This window comes from Tamandua tetradactyla, chromosome 9 (genome assembly GCF_023851605.1).
Source record: "Tamandua tetradactyla isolate mTamTet1 chromosome 9, mTamTet1.pri, whole genome shotgun sequence".
Taxonomy (NCBI): domain Eukaryota; kingdom Metazoa; phylum Chordata; class Mammalia; order Pilosa; family Myrmecophagidae; genus Tamandua; species Tamandua tetradactyla.
In genome coordinates this window covers 63,968,093-63,986,249 of record NC_135335.1, presented here as the reverse complement: position 1 = coordinate 63,986,249, position 18,157 = coordinate 63,968,093, and the positions used below count along the sequence as shown (strand labels likewise).

General features: G+C 42.0%; 1 long non-coding RNA gene across 2 annotated transcripts; it reads right to left on the bottom strand.

The window, feature by feature from the left end:
- Nucleotides 1–10,742: 10,742 nt before the first annotated feature.
- On the bottom strand, nt 10,743–18,123 carry LOC143646134 (uncharacterized). Of its 2 annotated transcripts, none has more exons than XR_013157320.1 (3): nt 18,033–18,123; nt 12,199–12,284; nt 10,743–10,947 (listed from the first exon to the last, which is right to left on the bottom strand). It is a non-coding gene; the product is annotated as an uncharacterized LOC143646134 (long non-coding RNA). The 2 variants fall into 2 exon arrangements; XR_013157321.1 differs by lacking the exon at nt 18,033–18,123 and adding an exon at nt 17,341–17,460.
- Between the last annotated feature and the right edge of the window lie 34 nt (nt 18,124–18,157).

The following is an 18,157-nucleotide window of genomic DNA, read 5'->3' as shown; positions in this document are numbered from 1 at the left end:
AAAGCATGGCCCTCCAACCAGCAGTACCAGCATCACCTGGGAGCTAGCTAGACATGTAGAATCTTGGGCCCAGCCAAGACATCCTGAACGAAACTTTACCTTTTTGTAAGAACTGCCCAGAGAAGCACTATCCTAGTCTGATTATTGGTGAACCAAACAAAGGCAACTGAACTGAAAGAGGGTAGAATCAAAACCCTTCATATTGACTTGGGTTAGCTTTACCTTCATTTGATAACATTTCTTGCTTATCTGCATGCATTGAAGGGTAATAGTAATGGAACAGTGAGAAGCGTTCTGGCCTCTGTGGCTGCCTGATTATATTACTAACAAAAGAACTGTGGGGCTTAATAAAATTCATTTACAACGTATAGCCATGGTCTTATTTATTATTCCAAACAACCTTGAACAATATGCAGTGTTATTTCTATTTTTCATGGATGAGAAAACTGTAGCTCAGAGAGCTCAGGTGACTTGTTAGGTCACCAAGACTAGAGCTCCTTCACTAAGCTTGAGCAGTAAACCATCAGTCCCTGCTGAGAAGATGCTCCCCCACCCCAACTCCTTGGATTCCTCATGGCCCAGTCCCAATCAATTCTGTTGTTCTTGTCTCCAGACCTTAATTCCATTCTCATTGCCAGCAGCCCCCTTCAGACCTTGGTTCTTGAACTGCCAGACATGTCTACTCCTTGTGGCTCTCGATTAGTTCATGGGCAGCCACCAAGAGCCATGCTCTGGGTCCTCTCTTTAGCTCAGAAACATTTGAAATAGACACCAGGGTCCCAGTTCCCTGGGATAAAACTATTAGAGTCATCTTTTTGTTGTTCAACAGCCCACTCAGGGTCTTGTGGAGGTGAGTTGAGTAGCCAAGACTAACTAGCAAGGGGCCCAATGAACGGCTGAAGAGCAGGAAGGAACTGGCATTCATAGAAGCATCTAGATATTGTGCCAGCTGCTTTATGTTGGGGACCTCTTCTGATCTTCTCAGTGACACTTGGACATCAATATTATTCCTCACATTTCATAGATGAGGAGACTGAGGCCAAGTTAAGTAAATTACCAAGGTTGACAGCCCATGATTGACTTAGTTCATTTCAACCCAGGTGTGCAACACTAGCACTCATTGTCTTTTCACCCTGATGGACAATGCGCTGGAAGTGAATAAAGTCAAAACCCTTCACATCGCCATGGATTGACTTAAGCCCTGAGACTTAGACATCTGCAACAGATTGAAGGCAACATAAGCCATCTTGTTCTCTATCTCTCCTTTGTTTCTGCCAACCACTCACACACATTTATGTTATTTTGAGCATGGTGGTGTCTGCAAACACTTGCAGCAGTGTGAGCATCAGAGAGAAGACGTGACTTAGGCCTCCAATTCCTTCCTACCACTTCAAAGTATTGCATTGTATAGTGAGTTGAATGTTGGCCCCAAAAGGATGCATCCACATCTTAACACCCAGAACATGTGAATGTAAACCTAATTGGAAGAAGTGTCTATGCAGATGTAATTATATTAATTAAGGATCTTGAAATGAGCTCATTTAGGTGGTACCTAATCCAGTGACAGCGTTCTTACAAAGAGAAAGGTAGCAGGAGATTTGAGAGAAAGACAAACAGAGGAGAAGGCCAAATGAAGAGCCGGGGAGTGCCTGGAGCTTCCAGAATCAGAAAGAAATGAGAAAGCATCCTCCTGTAGAGCTTGCAGAGAGAGGGCAGCCCTGATAACACCATTACTTGAACTTCTGGCCTCCTGAATTGTCAAAGCATAAATCTCTGTCCTTTTTAGTTCACCCAATGTGTGGTAATTTCTTATGGCCACTCTAGAAAAATAATACAATTGAAATTAGGAATCTTTCCTTTTGTAAGTATCATCTAAAAACTGCATTGACACCAAGAACCTATAAAACCTTCTTACTCTAAGTACACTTGGCTCTGGATTCAGAAGCTGAATACTTGGAAGACATTCTGAATATTGAGACATTTTAAGAATATGCAATCAGAAAATAACATATAGAGAGTTGTGCATTAGCTACTTTTTCTCCTCAAGAAAAGGATATTCCTTTTTGTACAAAATATTTTACAAAGAATAGATAATATAATCTAGGGATGAGGATTAGTTACACTATTCCTACAGGATCCTAATTAGTTTTTCATTAATGTGCATTAAGCATAAAAGAGAGAAAATGAAAAAGAACAAACACAAAGAGCTTAGATTTCACCCACAAATCTGTTTTGTAGCCTGCAATCTGTCAGAAAAGTCTGCAAAACTCTCACCACTTTTTTTTGTATTAATAATTTTTATTTTGAGTCTTTTTTCCCCTTCTCATGCTAATAAGAAATTTTTTAAGCAACCATGAGCTGAAACTGAAGATGTGTGGTAAGGCAGGCTTCTCTTAAATGCTCTGCATGATCATCCCTCTGTCCACACCTTGAACTGGTCTCTGAGAAGATGCTGCAATAATGTTATCCTCCAAATAGAATGGTGATAGGCTTTTTTTTCTGGAGCACTCTTGCTATTTACCCAGGAAGGGAGACAGAAAGCCCTGTGTGCTGGTTTGAAACTGTCATGTACCCTAGAAAATCCATGCTCTTTAATCCTCATTCAATAGTGCCAGGTGGGTTCTTTTTGATTGTTTCCATGGAGATGTGACCTATCCAATTGTGGGTGGTAACTTTTGATTAGATGGTTTCCACGGAGATATGCCTCCACCCATTCAAGGTGGGGTTGCTTACTGGACCCCTTTAAGAGGGAACCATTTTGGAAAAAGCTCAGAGCCAATAGAGCCCACCCAGTCAGAGACTTCGGACATGCAGAAGGAAAATGCTCCCAGGGAAGCCTTATGAAATGAGGAGAGAAAGCTGGCAGACGTCACTATATGCTGTCCAGCTGAGAGAGAAATTCCGAACATCATCAGCCCTTTCTTTGGAGTTAAAGTATCTTCTCTGGATGCCTTCATTTGAACATTTTCATGGCCTTAGAACTGTAAGCTTAATAAATTTTTAAAAGCCATTCCATTTGTGGTATATTGCTTTACAGCGGCATACAAACTAAAATGCCCTGGAACTCATAAACTGGAAGCAGGAAGGGAAATGTGTGTTTCAAGAGTAGCTCTCATCACAGAGCAGGGACCCTCTGGTGTCAAGTAGCCTGGGATTGAATCCTAGCTCCATTGCTTCCTGTGTGAGCACGGGGAAGGTGATAGAAGACTCTCTGGGCCTTGGATTTCTCCTCTGAAGAAGGGGGATGGTAACTGTGCCTCTTACAGACATTATAGCCCCATGAGGTTCTGAGAGGAAGTTGATAATTGCTAATCATGGTCAGTTCTGTCTTCATCCTACTCAACTTGTTAGTGCATGTGCTGGTTTGAAAGGATGTGTGTGCCCAAGAAAACCACGTTTTGATCCTAATCCCATTTTGTAAAGGCAGCCATTTTTTTTAATCCCTATTAAAATAAATCAGTACTGTATGTTGGAAACTTTCATTAGATTATCTCCATGGAGATGTGACTCAATCAGTTGTGGGTATTAAACTTGATTAGGTGGAGATTCCAGGTGGGTCTTGATTAGTTTACTGGCATCCTTTAAAAGAGGAAGCATTTTGGAGAAAGTTTCAGAATGCCGCAGAACCACGAAGCAGAGAGTCTACCAGCCATTGGCTTTTGGAGATGAAGAAGAAAAATGCCTCCTGGGGAGCTTCATGAAAGAAGAGGCCTGGAGAGAAAGCTAGCAGACTTTGCCATGTGCCTTTCCAGCCGAGAGAAACCCTGAACTCACTGGCCTTTTTGAACCAAGGTATCTTTTCCTGGATGGATGCCTTTGATTGGACATTTCTATAGACTTGTTTTTTTTTTTTTTTTTTTTTTTACATGGGCAGGCACCGGGAATCGAACCCGGGTCCTTGGGCATGGCAGGCAAGCATTCTTACCTGCTGAGCCACAGTGGCCCGCCCTAGACTTGTTTTAATTGGGACATTATCTTGGCCTTCAAACTGTAGACTAGCAACTTATTAAATTCCCCTTTTTAAAAGCCATTCTATTTCTGGTATATGGCATTCTGGCAGCTAGCAAACTAGAACAGTGATTTGAACAGTTGGTTAAGTTCTCCATTTGCCTTCAAAATCAGCACCCTCTTGGCCTTCCTCTCACCGCCTTGCACTCCCTGCAGTGTTGGCCCTGCAGTGTTTCCTTACAACAGAATCTGTCCCAGTACCCCTTGACTTCTCAACCCCTTGGTGATGGCATTGAGGCCCATCACATTACTTCACATTTCATCTTTCCAGATCAGTTGACCCACTCAAATCTCTACCACCTCTCTGCCTGATGCCATATCAGCATCATGAAGTTGGCATGTCTACATCAAACTCTTGATTTCCCTCTCCAGACCTTCTTGTCTCCAATGCTGTCCATGTCACTAAATGTTACCATTAATTTGGGCTCAAGACAGAGTCCTAGAAGTCACTGTGCCTCCTGTCATGCTTTTACACCATGTTCAAACCCATCAGCAAATGCTGCCATACACAACTTCAGAACATATCCAGAATCCACTATTTCTCACCTCCTCCAATTTTAGGTCCTGGCTTCAACCACCTCCCTCCAAGACTATTGCAGTGGCCTCCTAACTGGACTTCCTGTTCCATACTTACCCCCTCCCTGGCCCCAGCTTTTTCTCCCCTCAGGAGGAAGAGTGATTTCTTTAAAACCTATGTCAGGACCTGCTCCTTCTCGACAATCTCCCACAGCTTCCCCATTTCAGTCATTATCACTAGCTAACCCTGAACTCATCCCTCTCCCTCCCCCTCATTTGATACTTCAAAATGGTAAGTCTTTCCCAGGCTCAGGGCCCTGCTTTCTTCTACCTGTAAGGCAGACAGATACCAACTCAACGGGGCAGCTTCCCTGGCCACCCTCTCTCTCCACCCCAAAACTCAGATTTATTTTTCTTCCTAGCTATTTTTGTTTTGTGTGTTTCCCTACTAGAACATGACCTCCATGAGAACAGGGACTTTGTTTCATTCGCTGTAACATCCTTGGCATTTAGAACACTGCTCAATCCCTTAATAACTGTCAAATAATTGAGTGAATGACTGAGGTAATCCATATAAAGCACCAAGCAGAGAATGGCACATAATATGTAATTGAAAAGTATGACCTGCTGCTTATATGGGTTCTTATTGCTATCATTAATTCACGTCTGTCCATAGGCTTTACACATCTGCTGTTCCTCCTAGCCCCTCAACTTTTCAGACTGCCTATTGCCATTCTCAGCTCCCTCCATTGTGGACCTAAGAACACTAGGAAAGAAAGGGGGTTACTGTGGCAAGAAAAGATATCACTGGCTAACCTTCCTTTACTGTCACAGAGTTTAGTTCTTCCAGGTACACACATGAGGATGATGGTTGGACTAGATTGTCTTAAAGTATAGCTATCAATTTTTTTTATTTTTGGGGGGGTTGGGGGCCCACAGCCTCAATTCAAATAATGTGTTCTGTCATTATTACAGATCACTTCTACAAGTCAGAGTTCTCCAGAGAGACAAAGCAATAGGATACATGTATATATGTACGTTTGCATATGAAGGCATTTATTTTAACGAGTTTGCTCCACATGTAACAGCGGGGTTTGGGATGTCCCAAATTTACAGGGCATGGCAGTGGGCAGGCTGGAAACACAGGCAAGAGCGTCTTCTTCCTCTGGAACCTCAGGTCTTTTGCTCTTAAGACCTTCAACTGATTGGGTGAGGCAGTCTCCTTTACTAAAAGTCAACTGATGATAGATAATCGCCACACCTAAAAATACCTCCACAGCTATACCTAGATTAGTTTTTGGTTAAATAACTGGGTACTCTAGCCCAGCTGAGCTGACACATACAACTAACCTTCACAACCCATAAAACTTAAATATTACTGCCTCCAAACTATATCTCCCATGCTGACTTTGAAAAGTAGCCCAAAGTTGTATCTTTGATTTAGAAAACACAATCAATCTTACGTTTCATTGTTATTTGGAGATTGTCACATTTAAATACATGAAGTATTATAGGAAAACTATGGAAAGCAATCAAACTTACATAGTCATTTGCTTTGGAAATTGTTAAACAATAGATTTCAGTCAAATCTAACCTGTTATTGGTCTACATACTTTTCTTTTTTTTGCTGGGAGTCTCATCTCACTCTTTTTACATGTGACTATCCTGTTATTGCAGCACCATTTGTTGAAAAAAATTTGGGGGGGGGGGGTTGGGGGGAAGTGCATGGTCTGGGAACCAAACCTGGGTCTCCTACATGGCAGGTAAGAATTCTACTACTGAACTACCCTTGCACCCCCTGGTCTACACATTTTTTAAGTTCTGTGCTACAGTTTCTGTGAGGATACACCAAGGACAGGTGTAGACCAAACATATTCATCGCAAACAAGCTTTAAGGCCACTTAGCAGAGTCCTTGAGAAACACTGGGACAAGGACAAGATGCTTCTCTTTGCTTCTGGGATGGGGCCTCAGCAGACACTCCCCTGGCCTGGTGGTCAGTCATGCCACCCCAAGATTAGGTCAGTCATCCACACCATTCCTGATACCAGCTAAGTGCAGATTACCAGGCTGACTGGAGCAGATGGGTCAGTGTCAGGTTCAGCCCTGTGGCCCCAGGCTGGGAAGGAACTGGAAAGTTACTGGAAGGCTCAGAGGACTCTGTCTAGGTCCTGAGTTACCCATGCCACCATCCACCCTAAAAGCAAAACACATTTTTGGAGACAAACTGGCAGGGTTCTTAGACAGAAGGGGACAAAAATCACTGACTCAGGGAAACCAGACCCTCTCTGGAGGGGGTTAGCCTTTTAAGACATGACTGGAACATTCTTGGGTGGGGCACTCCACCAAAAAACAAACAATTTAGCAGTTCATCTCCATCCAAAACAAGTCTCTCTGTGAGCAGCCCCAGCCATTGCCTCAGATGGGCCTGGCCACCTGAGCTTCCCTTGATGCTTCAGTCTTTACCTAGGCCACGTGGACCACACCCTGTTGCCCCAGTTCCTGGCATGCCACCACTCCCGCCCCTGGCTGCCTGCTGCCCTTCCTCTGTCCTATTTTGTGTTCCCTTCCTGGCAATCCCTATCTCAGCCCACCTCAGGCTGAGAACGGCTCAAACTCTGCATGGATGCAGTCAGGCCAGGAGGAGCAGAAAAGTATGTTAGCTGGGAGCACTGGCTTTGGAATCAGACAGACCTAAAATCTGATTTCAACCATTTATCCTTGGTGGGGATGAGTAGGTCCACCTGATGAAAGGCTTTGGGGATGTTTTAATTTTCCCGTGTCTGCTGAAACAAAGAACCACAGACTAGGTGACTTAATACAAAAATTTATTATCTTGCAGGCCTAAAGGCCAGGAGTCTGAAATCAAGGTGTAAGCAAGGTTGGTTCCTTCAGAAGGTCCTGGTGGAGAATCCATTCCATGCCTCTCTCGTAGCTTCTGGCGGCTGCCGGCAATCCTGGTGTTCCTTGGCTTGGAGAAGCATCACTTCAGTCCCTGCTTCCTTTCATATCATCCTTTCCTCTGTATGACCTCTCTCCTTTTCTTCTCTAATAAGGACACCTGTCATTGGATTTAGGGCGACCCTAATCTGGGAGGGTTTTATCTCAAGATCCATATCTTAATTATATCTGCCTTTTTCCAGATAAGGTCACATTCACAAGTTCTGGGTAGATATATCTTTGGAGGGGCACTATTCAACCCAGGACAAATACTTTCCTGGGTTTCCTGGCAACAAAGTAGTGGGAGAATGAAGGACTGAGTCCTTCCAGGCCATTCCTTCCTACCCACCCACTCCCTCTCACACAACCACCAGAGGAAGGGGCTTCTCCTGAATCCAACTTTCTATGGGATAAGAGGTTTTCAAGATCTCCAGTCACCAAACAGCTGGTCTTCTCCAATCCTCCCTGAAACAGCTGGCCTGAAAGTCAATGATCCAGGCCTCTGAGGCCAAGATGTTTATACCTCTGGGAAAAGCCACCCTTCCCCTATAAAAAGGGAGCATGCCAAGGGAGCGGGATCCCTCTGCTGGAGCATGACCCTGTGGTGTATGCAGCTGTGCTCCAGTCTAAGAACTCCTGTCCACAGATGCAGAGAGAAAGGCAACCAGTGCATACATACTGGGCTTTGAAGACTTAACAAGAAAAAGGAGTGAGTATAAACTATTTTTTTTTTCAGTGATTGCATGTCGAAATAGTACAATTTGGGATACATTAGGTTTAATAAAGTCATTATTAAAGTTAATTTTGCTTGTTTTGCTTTACATTTTTAAGGAAGCTGCTTGTGGTAGGCTGAATAATGGCACCCAAAGATACCTACTCCCTAATCCCGCATTACATTAGGTGGCAAAAGGGTGAATATTGCCTAATATGACAAAAGATGAGATTATCTATGAAGGTTAGTGCCAGACCTCAGTGCTTGTTGAAATGCAGCCCCCCAGGACCTATGCCTATTCTTCAGTGTAAACCAGAATCTCCAACTAGGGACTGAGTGTCTATATTTTAAGCATATTAAAGTTTAAGAAGCCCCGGGATGCTGATTAATATCTTTTAAGTCACACATGTCTGGGCTGGAGCACCATTGTGCTGCTTATTAGTTGCGAGGCCTTGAACAACCTGCTTAACCTTCTTTATGCCTCATTTTCTTCTTGGAGTTGGGGGTAGATAAAAATACTAGTAAATTCACAAGATCATGTTGAGATGAGGTATATAAAGTATCTAGCACAGTGTTTGGCATACAGTTAGTATTCAATATACATTAGCCATTATTAGTAATATAACAATGGGAGACAAAGAATCAAAAAATAAACTAATTGGGTATATTTTATGTTCAAACATAGATTGCAGTAATTGTTCATATTATAATCTAGCACATATCACCATGCCTGGGACACGACATGCACTCAAAAGAGGCTGCTGAAATTAATTGAAACAAAGTTAATTGAACTAGATAGAGACAAAAATAACATTGGTTTCATCAGCACCTGTTGGGGATTGAATCATGTCCCCCAGCTGGACCTATTCCTGCTGGTGTGAACCCATTTGGAAACAGGACCTTGATGATTATTAGTTAAGGTGTGCCCAAACTGAATGAAGGTGAAGTCTTTATAAAGAAAGGAAATTGCACACAGGAAGAGAAGCCACTGGAACAAGAAACCAGAAGAAAGGAGGACCTGGAGAAAGGAGAAGACATCACAATGTGCACTGCCCCTTGACAGAAAAGCTGAGGACCAAGGTTCATGGGAGCCAACCCCAGAATGCCACATTCTTCAGAGAGAAAGCATCGCTTTGCTTGGACCTTGATTTTGGGTATCTCCTAGCCTCAAAACCATAAGTCAATATATTCCCCTTGTGAAAGTCACCCCACTTTATGGTATTTGTTTTAGTTGTTGGGAAACTAAAACAGCGCCTTTGCTAACCAACCAATTCATTGAGTCACAAGAAATATCAGGTAATAAGGAGATGGATAAAATTTTGAAGTCAGAAACATTTTTTCAGACTGAAATGCTCTGGTGGGGGTGTAGGAATTTATGGATAAATTACACACTAAAGGTAAAGGTAGTATTTCACTACTCATTTGATGGTTGTTACCTATTCCAATTTTATTACTAGTACTTTGAAAAGGGAAAATAAACTCAATTAAAACACAGTTAACAATAAAAGAATCAGTGTTTGTCTATGTTTTCTCTTGAATAGCAAAGTCTAAGAAGCTAGAGAATCTTATTTCCATATTATCAAAATACTAAAATGTGCAGTCAGTATTAAGAGTATCATGGAAAGGACAGCATATTTGTAAACTTGAAGATAAAACATAAAAACATTTTTTAAAGTATGAAAAATGCATTTTAAAAAGTAACATTAGTACCTATTATTGTCCTAGAGGTAGAGGTGATAAAGGGAGATGTAATGGTATTTAAACAGGAAATTTAACATTTTGTGGTAGATACTAGATGTGTGCACTAGAAATCGAGATTAAGGCAGCACTGACTCTGATTGTCAAAATCTAAAAAGGAAGAGAAATGATCAAAACGAACTAGAATTACACAGAAAATCTTTACCAAAGACAGCCTATTTAAAAAAAAAAGGCTTAAAAAATAAATAGGCCTTGGATAAAAAGAAAGAACAACAATTCAAATAATTAAATATTTAACCAGTCATTTTATGTTATTTTGATCATTTAAATAAGATAAGCAAAAGCAGAAGTTGAAGGAAGAGAAGGCAAACAATAGTAGTAGGAACATTTTAATTAGTTACTTCTCTCCATTGCATTTTATTCATTAAGAATTAACAGACCTAACATTATGTGGATCTAGGATGAATAACACATTTACTTACCATTTGTGTTTCACTGTAATGAGCCAAATATGTCATCAAATCATCAAATGTGCTCATCTATATAAAATGCATTACTCCTAGAATCTCAAGTCAATTGGTGTGGGTGAAAACATTTTTGGGTGGCATGGGCAAAATTCATCCCCAAACTTACTTTCTTTGTAGGCAATTGATTATGTGGTTTACATTTAAGAAGTAGGACTGACTTAATACTTAGATTTAGTTTGCTATCTTGCTATGGCAAACACCACATGATGTGTTGGCTTAACATCAGAAATTTACTGAATTTCCAGTGTGGAAGGTTTATTAGTCAGGGGTCTCTAGGGAAAGAAGCAACAGGAGAGATCTGTAAATATAGAGATCTGTAAATATTTTTATATGATATGTCTCACAAGTCTGTGCAGATGCACAGTCCAAATTCTTAGGGCAGGCTCAAGCTGGGAACACTGATGAAGGTGTATGATTAGTTCTCCAGGAGAATTAATCAAGTTGGCTGACTGAAGTAGAGATGGAAATTCTCTCTTCTTGACTGCTGAAATCATCACTTCTCCTTTTAAAGCCTTCAACAGATTGGATGGGACTTCTCTGAGCTGATTCTAGATATAATCGGTTATAGATGCAACAAATTTACTCATGATTTAAGACCACAAAATGCCCTTACAGTAACACCTTGCTTGCTTGACCAAACAAATGGACACTTAAACCTGACCAAGTTGACACATGAATTTAACCATCAAAGCTAGAAAGCTAGAGGTCCAAACTCAAGGTTTTGTCAGGGCTCCCTGAAGTTTTTAGCATTCTGTGCTGGCCTGCTGCAGTCCTCAGGTTCCTTGGTTTGTATGTCTGCCTCCCACCACATGGCAATCTCATCAGGTTTCCGTAAACTTCCAGTGTTCTCTGACTTCTGGCTTCCAGTTTCTTCTCTTTATAAGGCCTCCACTAATATGAATTAAGGCCCACCCTGATTCAGTTGTCCACACCTTAACTGAAAAGAACATCTTCAAAAGGTCCTATTTACAAATAGTTTCACATCCACAGGACTGTGGATGAAGAGCAACATGTCTTTGTTGGGGTACATAATTCAAACTACCAATACACAGTGCCACAAGGTAAAAACAGGCTTCCAGAATGTTTCATTCTCTAGCAATTATAGAAAAATAAAAATTCATGAAAGTTCATAAGGTGTACATCTGTGCTCTGATTGAAGCTGCCTCAAACCTTTTTCTCAGAGTAAAAGGAAAATAGATAAGAAAGAAACGTGCATGACATTTCTGTCTGCTGTCCATAACTTTTTCTCTTTTAATTTTGTTTTTCAGTATATGTAAAACATTAATATTTCCAAGGTCAAAATTAGATAATAAGGTACATTCATAGAAACCTTGCTTCCATCCCTATCCCCTCCACACTGTTCTCTTCCTTCCCCACAGATAAACATTTGAATTAACTTTTGGTTTATCCTTCCAGTGTCTTTTTGCAAATATATGCAAACGCATAGGTACATGCATACACACACACACATACACACACACACACACACACGCACACACACACACACACATTTCCTCCTTTTAATCCAAAAAAGGTAGCATGCGATTTTATTTTTTGGCACCTTGTTTTTTCCACTTACAAAGTACTCTGCAAGTCACTTCATATCAATATACAGAAATCTTCTCCATTCCTTTTACCATCAAAACATTTAACAGGATCTATGTGGTCCTTTTAAAAACATTATTAAAGGGGTCATTCAAAGAGAGAACTATAACTCTTCTTGGCAGAACTTAACTTGCTAATTCTGTCTTATCTATAGCAAATATTCAATTTGTTGATAATTTACCCATGCCATTTACCTCCTATCTCTAACTGTTGGAATGTTCTAAGAGTATGAAGACTGGATTTGATGATTAGTCCAAGCAAATCATAAGCAAGTTTTGGGCTGGAATGACAAAGATGGCAAAACTAAATTTGTAGCTGGTGATGGGGCTGGGGTGGGGATGGAGGAGGTAGGAAAACAGCCTCTCTTTTTGTTCGCCAAAAACTGGGATCTGGGTTGAAATTATGACTTTTCCAACAGTCTGATGTGCTATACAAACACAAAGAGGCTACAAACTGAGATTTCTCCTCCCAATATCCCCAAAGAACCATATACTAAAATTACAGTAGGTTCAACGTGGAATTGTAAGGTTTGAATTTTTATCTGGTCAGTTCTATTGGGGGGGGAATTAATGCTCATTTCAAAACTAGGCACAATTTCCAGGATTAGACCTTTCATCATAACTATCTGGTTTAATAACTTGTTTACATTAAATACTTGATGTAGGATAATTATGCATGACCAATGTAGATAACTCTACAGGGTCACCTTTACAGAATCTTAATGGCGTCTATTTCCTGACCGTGGCCATTGCTGCAATCCCCATCTGAAACCATTAGGTTCCTTGTGTAAAAGAAGCCTGATTTACAGAGTTCTAGAACTAGATGAACATGAATATGATTTTTTATTCTGCCCTTTGCAACAGGTACTCTTCATGGACATATTCATTTAGGAACAATTGCAGAAAAAAAAGTAATTCAGACACATATGTAACTTTTAGTCTTTCTTTTTGGGTGAACTGCTTCAAAAATTGAGGTTAGACTTCCGGAGAAGATGGCGGCTTAGTAAGACGCGCGGGTCTTAGTTCCTCCTCCAGAAAAGCAACTAAAGAAACAGAAACAATACGAAACAGCTCCCGGAGTCACGACAGAGACCAAAAAGACAGCGTACCCCATTCTGGAACGGCTGAACGGGCAGGGAGAATCCGCTGCGGTGAGATACCCGAGGGGCGCGCGTTTTCTCGGCCAGGGTGGCTGGCGACTGGGGTCCCCTCCACACACGTGGCTCCCCGGTCTGACTGGGAATATTGGATAGCGGGGCCCTCCCACCACGCTTGGCGTCTCGGGCCAGCTGGGCAATTTGGACCGGCACTCCCCCAAGCCACGGCGGCCAGCAACCCCCGCCTCCACGCGCGGTTTCCCGGGCCGACTGCGAGATTCGGATTGGCGAGTTAAAGGAGCCAGAGCATCTTTTACTGGTGGGCCCCGCAGACAGACGAGCGCCACGAGCGCCACCTACTGGGCAGGAAAAGAAAAACAGAGCCCAGAGATTTCACAGAAAAACCTTTCAACCAGCTGGGTCCCACACCCAGAGAAATCTGATCAAATGCCCAGACACCAGCAGAAAATAATGGATGATGCTCGGAAAATTGAAGATATGGCCCAGGCAAAGGAACAAACCAATAGTTCAAATGAGATACAGGAGCTGAGACAACTAATGCTGAATATACGAACAGAAATGGAAAAACTCTTCAAAAACCAAATCAATAAATTGAGGGAGGACATGAAGAAGACATGGGCTGAACAAAAAGAAGAAATAGAAAATCTGAAAAAACAAATCACAGAACTTATGGGAGTGAAGGACAAAGAAGAAAAAATGGAAAAAAACAATGGATACCTACAATGGTAGATCTAAAGAGACAGAAGCTACAATTAGTGAACTGGAGGATGGAACATCTGAATCCCAAAAAGAAACAGAAACTATAGGGAAAAGAATGGAAAAACTTGAGCAGGGGATCAGGGAACTGAATGACAATATGAAGCGCACAAATATACGTGTTGTGGGTGTCCCAGAAGGAGAAGAGAAGGGAAAAGGAGGAGAAAAACTAATGGAAGAAATTATCACTGAAAATTTCCCAACTCTTATGAAAGACCTAAATTTACAGATCCAAGAAGTGCAGCGCACCCCAAAGAGAATAGACCCAAATAGGCGTTCTCCAAGACATTTACTAGTTAGAATGTCAGAGGTCAAAGAGAAAGAGAGGATCTTGAAAGCAGCAAGAGAAAAACAATCTGTCACATACAAGGGAAACCCAATAAGACTATGTGTAGATTTCTCAGCAGAAACCATGGAAGCTAGAAGACAGTGGGATGATATATTTAAATTACTAAAAGAGAAAAACTGCCAACCAAGACTCCTATATACAGCAAAATTGTCCTTCAAAAATGAAGGAGAAATTAAAACATTCTCAGACAAAAAGTCACTGAGAGAATTTGTGACCAAGAGACCAGCTCTGCAAGAAATACTAAAGGGAGCACTAGAGTCAGATACGAAAAGACAGAAGAGAGAGGTATGGAGTAAAGTGTAGAAAGAAGGAAAATCAGATATGATATATATAATACAAAAGCCAAAATGTTAGAGGAAAATATTATCCAAACAGTAATAACACTAAAAGTTAATGGACTGAATTTCCCAATCAAAAGACATAGAATGGCAGAATGAATTACGACCCAGCAATACCACTGCTAGGTATCTACTCAAGGGACTTAAGGGCAAAGACACAGACGGACATTTGCACAGCAGTGTTTACAGCAGCATTATCTACAATTGCAAAGAGATGGAAACAGCCAAAATGTCCATCAACAGACGAGTGGCTAAACAAACTGTGGCGTATACCTATGATGGAATATTATGCAGCTTTAAGACAGACTAAACTTATGAAGCATGTAATAACATGGATGGACCTAGAGAACATTATGCTGAGTGAGTCTAGCCAAAAACTAAAGGACAAATACTGTATGGTCCCACTGATGTGAACCGACATTCGAGAATCAGCTTGGAATATATCACTGGTAACAGAGACCAGCAGGAGTTAGAAACAGGGTAAGATAATGGGTAATTGGAGCTGAAGGGATACAGACTGTGCAACAGGACTAGATACAAAAACTCAAAAATGGACAGCATAATAATACCTAAGTGTAATGTAACTAGGTTGGAATACTGAATGAAGCTGCACCTGAAATATGGTTTTTTGTTTGTTTGTTTGTGTGATTGTATCTTTTGTTTTTGTTTTTTTTCTTTTTCCTTTATATATATATATATTTTTTATTAGTATTATTATTTTAATTCTCTTCTCTATATTAACATTCTATATCTTTTTCTGCTGTTTTGCTAGTTCTTTTCCTAAATCGATGCAAATGTACTAAGAAATGATGATCATACATCTATGTGATGATACTAAGAATTACTGAGTGCATGTGTAGAATGGAATGATTTCTAAATGTTGTGTTAATTTCTTTTCTTTTTTTGATTAATAAAAAAAATTTCTAAAAAAAAAATGAAAAAAAAAATTGAGGTTAATTTTAGGCATAAAACTAATAACATATCACCAGTCATTTATAAAATTGTCTTGGAAAGTGTAACTTTTTCCATTGTTCTTCCAATTAAGTTCGGTAACCAGTTTTTAAAATCTTGTTTCTTTTTATACTGTTTTATATTCCCATTATGTTAAAGACAGAAAAGTACAAATGAACAGTAATAATCACCCATGTTCACACCCCGCAGTGATAACTAACCACTGTTAATGGTTGAACATATTTTCTCCCAGTATTTTCCTGTATATTTACATACGCTTTTCTTACACTGTTGACTCCAAAGTCTGCAACTCTTACCATGATCTTTGACCAAAAGCAATCCAATACAACATAGAGACTTTGTAAATAGAAGATAAAGCTGCACCCTCCAAAAGATAACACCTTTGAATCTAATTAAAATGACTTCGCGATCTCTTCTTGGTATGTGGATAATTTAGAAAACTGCTACTCATTATCATCACTTACATTCTGGGGTTAACTTTTCAAATGACTTACCAAGTTAAAAAAACAACAACAAAAAAGAGGCCCAAATTCCTTTTGAAATCTTTTATCTGATTGATATTTTGACAGAATAATTATTAAATGTCTCATTCACTTCCATGCAGCCATAGTGGTTTTGGAGTTCGTAGGCCTTTCAAATCTAAAAAATGTCTCTTCCATAATCAAAGATGACACTGTTCAATTACTCATTAAAGAATACAGTTTTAGAACACCTAAACAAGTTGGTGAACTTTCATTGATTCTCTAGGATTTGCATCAGCCAGCAGTTGGGAAGTGGCCCTTCACTGTCCAGGGACCAAGGAAAGCAAACCGGGCTTGATGAGGATCGATCTAGGACCTCATTAAGTCACATTCTAGCCAGGGGCCAGTGTCATGAGACTGCTTTAAGTAAAACGAGCCTATGAAAACTTAGAATAACAGAATATATAAAACAGGAGGTGATATTTGCTTTAGGAAAGAACTCTTTCCCAGCGAATTCCTTTAAATAACAAGCTCCTTCAGTATATTTAAAATAAGAATCAACGCTACAAAAACACAACTTCCAGAGACTTGCTATTGAGGAGAATTCTGTACACAGGGCCTCTTGTTTTGCTGGGAAATCTTTTTAAATATTACCATTTGACACAATAAATTACTCACATTGCATTTTAATTATAGGGGATGTAATTTAAGGTTTCATCAGAGCTAAAAGGTAGATTAGCCTTCTGTTTCTCAAGGCTTTGTTCAGACTGTGCGCAATTAAAAAGGTAAAGGGTATAAAATATGAAAGCATTTAATAGTTTCAAAATAATTGTGCACTACCTTAAGCCAAGACATTGAGGTCCTAAATTCACTATTAGTTTAAATACAAGGTATTAGGCTCATCCCTAGACGCAAAATTACTCTGTTACTTCTAAGGATAAATTATTATGCTTATTAAACTTAAAAAGATGTGAGGAGGGTGAACGCACACTGAGGACTGGCCACACAATTTGAGGAGGCAAACGAAAAGGCAGGTTTTCAAGTTCAAAACGCATTAATAATTTTAACAGGGCCACAGCAGAGTGTTAAACCAAGCATGGGCCCTCCTAAGCGAAGGCCCCACACGAAATCAGCCCTGCCCCTGAGGCCCTTTTCAGTCACCAGATCCCTCCTGCAACAGAGCGCTGCGGGCAGGGAGGGACACTGTTTTTAAGTATTAGGTATAACCACTCGGCATTATTAATTACTCTCTACTCACTGGGACAGAATATTATAAAACAAAAACCTTTTTTTTCCCTTTTATGCAACAGGCTTCTTGTGTTTTTAATTTTTGTTTGTTTTACCAGAGCATTGCCTTGAGAAATTTCCCTCACTGTTGGCAAACCCTCTGTTGGAAGCAGGTCCGGGCCTGGCCTGCGAGCCTGTGGGGACCGGTCCTCGGGTCCTCCGCACCCCGCTCCCCGGGCCGCCGTTGTCCCTGGAAACCCAAGAAGATGCTCCCTTCGCGGCGACCTTCCCTCCCCGTCTTGCCGGCCCAGGGCGGCTCCCCCATCTCCCCCGAGGCCCCCCAGTTCCCCAGGTGGGTCCGCAGCAGGCCCCAGCACCCGCCGGGCAGGAGCCTGGGTCGCGCGTCTCCGCGTGCCTCGAGGCCGGGCACCGTGGGATTAGGCCCGCTCCCTCCCCGCTCTAGCGGGCTCGAGGCCCTCCTCGCGTGTCCGCGCTCTCCACGCCCGCCCAGACCGCCAGGTCTTCCAGGCGACCCCGTCCTCCCGGAGCAGTCGGCCTCGCGGGGATCCCAGGCCTCGGCCCCGCGGGGCTTCCCGTGACAGGCCCGACCAAGGAGCTAAGGCGGCCCGGTGACCTCGAGGTCGCTAGGGCCGTCTTCCCTCCGCTGCCCCTCAGAACCCACCGCCCCCACAGGCCCCGGGGCCTGCGGCGCTCCCCGGGCCCCGCCACAGCCCCAGGCCCCGCCGCCCCGCAGGCCGGTGCCCTGCGCCTCCCCCAGTGTCCTGTTACCCTTCAGGCCCGCCCCCACCTCGGCTAGCTGCAGACCTCGGCGGCTCCCACCCGCGCGCCCCCGGCCTCGGCGGCGGCGATGACGGGATACAGCCTGCGGCCAGTGCTTCGCAGCGCCCCCCGCGGCCGCGCCGAGTTGAGACG